Raw genomic sequence first — 6,768 nt, 5'->3', positions numbered from 1 at the left:
GGGCGGCAGGCGGCGCGGGGTGGCTGCGGCGGCGGCGGTATGGTGGTGGGGGGGAGGGGGGCTCGACGGCGGGCTTTAAAGGGGGGGCGGCTTGCTTGGGCGAGGGGGCGCCCGGGGAGGAGTCCGAGCCGGACTCTCCTCGGCGTCCGTGCCGGCACGGCGGCGCGGGCGAGGGAGGCGGTGGCGCGGGCGGGCCGCCCTGGCTCGGCTGGGCTTCGGCCCAGTTGGGCGCGGGGAGTTTTTTTTAAAACAATTTCACCGACAGAAATAAAATCCTAAAAAATAAAATAAAATCTAAAAATGCCAAAACAAATTTTCACCTTCTAAATAAAATACTTAGAACGAGATGAACATTTTCTTGGCTCTAACATGCAATTTTGAGAAAAGTGCAATTTTTCTAATGCAAATAAAATCCAAATAAAATCAAATAAATGGTTTTAATATTTTTCCTCCAATATTTCAATTATTTTGGAGAAGTCATATTATCTCCTCTCTTATATTAATATGAAATATTTTTCAGAGAGAAAAATAATTAAAATCAAAAATCCTCGTTTCATTATTTGATAAAAATCAAATATGAAAACCAGGAAATCCCCAACTCTCTCCGAGGGTCCTTGAGTTGCTTAGGATTTTGAGGATTGCGAAACGAAAATGCAATAAAATATGATATGCATGGATGACCTATGTATAACATACCAAATTGAAAATTTGGGATGTTACAAACCTACCCCCCTTAAGATGAATCTCGCCCTCGAGATTCGGGTTGGCTAGAAAATAGATGTGGGTGATCTCTGAGTAGATCATCCTCTCGTTCCCAGGTGGCTTCATCCTCGGTATGGTGGTTCCATTGAACTTTGCAAAACTTGATAACCTTGCTGCGGGTGACTCGGCTGGCAACCTCAAGAATCTTAACTGGCTTCTCCTCATAAGTCAAGTCACTGTCCAACTGAATCGCCTCCAAGGGTACTGTATCCCTTAACGGTATATCGGCCATCTCAGCATGACACTTCTTCAGCTGTGAAACGTGAAACACATCGTGAACTCCTGACAATCCCTCGGGTAATTCCAACTTGTAGGAAACTTCTCCCATCCGTTCCAAAACATGATACGGTCCTACAAATCTCGGAGCTAACTTTCCCTTAACTCCAAAATGTTTCACTCCTCGCAAGGGTGATACTCGCAGATATGCTTTATCTCCAATTTCATAGGTTACCTCCTTACGTTTTGAATCTGCGTAACTCTTCTTCCTGGACTGAGCAATCTTCAGTCTATCATGAATCAGTTTAACCTTCTCCTCAGACTCCTTGACCAAGTCTGGTCCAAACAACTTCCGGTCTCCTACCTCATCCCACATCAACGGCGTTCTGCACCTGCGTCCATACAGGGCTTCAAACGGTGCCATCTTCAAACTGGCGTGGTAGTTATTGCTGTATGAGAATTCTGCGTAAGGCAAATTGTCATCCCAACTAGATCCATAATCTAGCGCACAGGCTCTCAACATATCTTCCAGTATCTGGTTGACTCTCTCAGTCTGTCCATCCGTCTGCGGGTGGAATGTTGTACTGAACTCCAATCTCGTTCCCAAAGTCTGGTGTAACTAATGCCAAAACTTTGAAGTAAACTATGTTCCTCTATCTGATACGATAGTCCTCGGAACTCCATGCAGACATACGATCCTGGACATATATATCTTGGCCAGCTTCGCACTTGTATAGGTGGTTTTCACTGGGATAAAGTGAGCTACTTTGGTCAAGCGATCAACTACTACCCATATAGAATCATATCCTGCTTTGGTTCTGGGCAATCCAGTGATAAAGTCCATGCCAAGTTTATCCCACTTCCATTCAGGTATCGGCATAGGCTGTAACAGTCCTGCTGGTTTCTGATGCTCTGCCTTTACTCTTTGACAAACATCACATACGGCTACATACTCGGCGATATCCTTCTTCATACCAGTCCACCAGAAACGTTCCTTCAAATACAAATACATCTTGGTGTTTCCGGGGTGTATCGAGTATGGTGAGTCATGAGCCTCCTGAAGTATTAAGTTCCAGATCTCTGGGTTATTGGGCACATAAACTCGGTCCTCAGACCATAAGGTATCGTGCTCATCCTCACGAAAACCTTTGGCCTTTCCTTTGCTCATCTTCTCCTTTATGTCGGCAATCTCTTTGTCATCCTTCTTAGCTTCTCGAATCTTGCCTAATAATGTAGACCAAACCTCCATTGTTGCAACGAAACCTCTTGGAACAATCTCCAATCGAAGTTACATGATATCCTCTGCTAACTCCTTTGGCAATCCCTTACTTTCTAGGATATTGGCATAACTCTTCCGGCTCAAAGCGTCTGCTACGACATTGGCCTTTCCTGGATGATAGTGTAGCTTCATATCATAATCCTTTATAAGTTCCAACCATCCCCTCTGCCTAAGGTTCAGCTCCTTCTGTGTGAAGATGTACTTCAAACTCTTATGATCCGTGTACACATCACAACGGTTTCCAATAAGGTAATGTCTCCAAGTCTTCAATGCATGCACTACGGCTGCTAGCTCCAAATCATGCGTGGCATAGTTCAACTCCTAAGGTTTTAGTTGTCGTGAGGCATACGAAACAACTCTTCCGTCCTCCATAAGCACACATCCAAGTCCTAAGCGAGAGGCGTCGCAATACACTTGGAACTCCTTATGTATATCTGGCAATGTTAGAACTGGGGCTGTAGTCAAACGTTTCTTCAACTCCTAGAAACTTGCCTCGCAATCTTCCGTCCATTTGAACTTAGTATCCTTCTTCAAGAGTTCAGTCATTGGCTTCGCAATCTTGGAAAATTCTCAATGAACCTCCTGTAGTAACCTGCGAGTCCAAGGAAACTGTGGATCTCGCTAACTGAGGTGGGTGCCAACCATTCCGTGACTGACTGAACCTTGCTGGGGTCTACTGCTATACCTTCTCCTGATATAACATGTCCAAGGAATCCGACTTCCTTCAACCAAAATTCGCATTTGCTAAACTTAGCATACAACTGATGCTCCCTGAGTTTCTCGAGAACTAACCGCAAATGCTCCTTGTGCTCTTCTTCATTCTTCGAGTATACCATAATATCATCAATAAACACCACAACAAACTTGTCCAAATACTCCATGAACACCTTGTTCATCATGCTCATAAAAAAGGCAGGGGCGTTAGTCAGTCCAAACGACATGACCGTATACTCGTATAATCCATACCGCGTGGTGAACTCTGTCTTGGGTATATCCTTCTCTCGAATCTTCAACTGATGGTATCCTGATCGTAGATCGATCTTTGAAAACACCTTAGCTCCTTGCAGCTGATCAAACAGATCATTGATCATCGGCAATGGATACTTGTTCTTAATCGTTACTTCATTCAAAGCCCGATAATCAACAACCATCCTTAGGGATTTATCCTTCTTCTCAACCAAAAGTACTGGGGCTCCCCAAGGTGACGAACTTCTTCGAATGTAACCTTTCTCCAATAACTCCTTGATCTGTTTCTTAATTTCCTCCAAATCATTTGCGGGCATCCGATAGGGTCTCCTGGATATTGGCCCTGTACCTGGCAATAGCTCTATCAAAAACTCAATGTCTCTATCCGGTGGCATGCCTGGTAACTCCTCTGGAAAAACATCCGGATAGTCCTTCACTACAGGCACTTCCTCCTGAACAACTCCCGTGAGGGCATTCACTTGGCTCCTCCTAGGCACATGCCTAGATATATTCTTAATCCTTTTTCCCTCTGGGTGGTGAGATAAACCGACTTACTAGCACAGTCAATACTTCCTCCATACTTTGACATCCAGTCCATACCTAATATCATATCCAATCCTTGTGACTCCAAGATAGTCAGGTCGAACGGAAAAACATGTGTGCCAATGGTTAGGGGTATCTGGTCGCACCATCGGCTAGCCATGTACTCTGCTCCGGGTGAACTCACTAGGAGAGGGGTCCTAAGGGTTTGGGTTGGTAGTTTAAACTTATCCATGAATCCCCTTGATATGTATGAGTGCGATGCACCAGTATCGAAAAGAATAAGAGCGGTAAATGACTTAACCAAAAACTTACCTATTACCGCATCCGGCTACTCTTCAACCTCCTCCACGTTAACATGGTTCACTTGTCCTTTGTTGAAGGGATTAGGCTTCTTCCCAGCGCTCCCATTTTCGTTTCCATTCCTTCCTTCGAGGCAATCATTGGCATAGTACCCTGTCTTCCCGCACTTAAAGCAAGTAACTTGACCGAGGTCTCTTTTGGCGGGTGTGGCTGGGTTGGAGCGGTTCTGATTGTTGTTAGCTCCGTTCCCATTTCCATTCTTAGCACCATTGTGGTTATGCGATCCTCCTCCAGTGTGGTTGTGACCTCCATGGTTATGAACAAGTCCTCCCGGGTTCGGGGTTAGGCGAGGCTTCTGCTGAGCTCCTGAGTTATACTTCCCTTGTCTGTACTTCCTCTTACGGCTCTCAATCTGCTGCTGCTTCCCTTCAATCATAAGAGCCTTATCTACCAACTCCTAGTAGTTGTTGAAGGTTGCTACCATCAACTTCATGCTCACCTCATCATTTAACCCTTCCATAAGCTTCTCCTGCTTCGCGTCATCTGTGGCCACATCATTAGGGGCATAACGTGATAACTTGCTAAACTCATCCATGTACCGAGCCACAGTATGGTTTCCCTGGCGCAAGTTGCGGAACTCTCGCTTCTTCATCTGCATAGCTCTAGTTGAGACATGGGTTGTGCGGAAAGCTTGCTGAAACTGGTCCCAAGTGACATTGGTTACAGGAAAAGTGGCCATGTAATTCTCCCACCATGAGGCTGCTGGTCCATCCAATTGATGTGCGGCAAAGCGCACCTTCTCAGCATCTGTGGAACCTGTGGTGGTCAACTCCCTTCCAATACGGCGTAGACAATCATCAGCAACTATAGGCTCGGTGCTACTGGAAAACACCGGCGGCTGCAACCTCAGAAAACAGGCTAAGTTGTCAACCGGTGGTGGTGGATTGTTGTTGTTGTTGTTGCCTTGGTTCTGAACTAACAACTGCATCAGGGTATTCTGCTGCTGGATCAACTGAGTGAGCTCCGGCGGGAAAGCAAAACCGGTGTCACGTCTCGGAGGCATCTGATGGGTTTAGAGGGGAGAGATTAGAATAGAATGAGGTCTAATGAGAAAGCAGTACCCATATGCATATGAGACAAACACAATCATTTCACTCAATCAATGAAGCAAGGGCATACAAGCGGTCTAGAACTATCGTAAAAGTGCTCAACTACTACTAAATACATGGGGAAATACTAATAATATATGGTGGTCATCTAGAAATTTTGATCGGTGGAAGATTCCATAATATCTGCTCGAGCTTCGTCTTCAAAGTCATCCTCACTAGGATCTGAATCGGTGTCGTCGATGATGATGTAGTCCTCGGGGCGAATCTCCTTGGGTTCTTCGTCTTCTTCTATTGGTGTGAGGTCTCCCATGAATATTCCAATCTTCTTAATCAGGTCGTCATTCTTCTCCAGTAGTGTTTTGATTTCCTCCTCATATCCATCGCGTGTAAACTTGAGTTCTTCCTCCAGCTCGATGATCCTAGTGTTCTCCTTCTTCAAGTCCATCATGTCTGCGCACATCTGGTTCTCATGACGTCGAATGTGATGGTTTAACTCCTGGATGAAAGTTGCAATGGATCTATCCTTCTTGGTGCTGATTACTTCCCATTGCTCATCTCGGCGCCCACATATTTGGTAGATAGTGTCTTTGAGTTCCCTGTTGTAGACCTCTCCAATGCGTCCCATGGTAATGTGGGCTGCCATGCTCTTGCCTAGACTCCAGGTGGGTGCTTCGAAAGAAAATTCTATGGGTTTAGAGGTTGGCAAAAACGTCCTTCCTGGAACTTGTACTTGAATCATCCAATGCTCCTCTTCTGGTAAGGTGGCGTTGTACGTCCCGGTGAAGCTTGGTATTCCAATGTTCAAGTACCTAGTGACTTCCTTCAAGTGGCGTCCAAAAGGTGTGTCTTCATCTGGTTGTGCAAACTTGTTCTTCATCTCTGTCATCCTAAAGAGTAGAAATGGAGAGGAGTCAGAAATGAGTAGAGAAGTGTGACCTATGGTTTATCTTAGTGGTCGTGTCCTACACTCAGCGTGTGCTCTGATACCATCTTGTAGCGACCCGACCTCAAACGGTCAAGTCTCTGTGCTTCAGTGTCATCCCTGGATCAGTAATGCTGACACACACAGTACTCGAGGATTTATAGCAGAGTAGCAATCACACACTTATTACATCGAATGTCTCAAGAGAGAACTTATTACAATAATATGGCTTAATGCCATCTAATATGATAACATCGGAAGGCTTGGAAGATAAAGTGAGTCCATCAACTCCAACGGCATAGCTGAGCTGCACGGCAACGACCTAACGAACCTTACTCCTCGTCTGAAAAGTCTGCAACATAATACGTTGCAGCCTGAAAACAGGTCAACACATGGAATATGCTGGCAATGTAACACAGTAGAGCATGAACAGAGTAATGCTATATCTATATGCATATTTGGCTGGTGGAAAGCTCTATGGTTATAGTTTTGCGAAAAGCCAATTTTTCCCTACAACAAAGGAATAGATTTTGATTTAACTATCATGGTGGTTGAACAATATTGAGAAGGTACCCCCAACTCAATCCCAAATTAAAGTAGTTAACAACCAAATAATATTAATTAAAAGTGATGAGATACATGTGATAACCCAAGTACTAGATACTCAAGAT

The sequence above is a fragment of the Triticum dicoccoides genome, chromosome 6A (assembly GCF_002162155.2).
Source record: "Triticum dicoccoides isolate Atlit2015 ecotype Zavitan chromosome 6A, WEW_v2.0, whole genome shotgun sequence".
Taxonomy (NCBI): domain Eukaryota; kingdom Viridiplantae; phylum Streptophyta; class Magnoliopsida; order Poales; family Poaceae; genus Triticum; species Triticum dicoccoides.
This window is presented reverse-complemented; position numbering follows the sequence as displayed.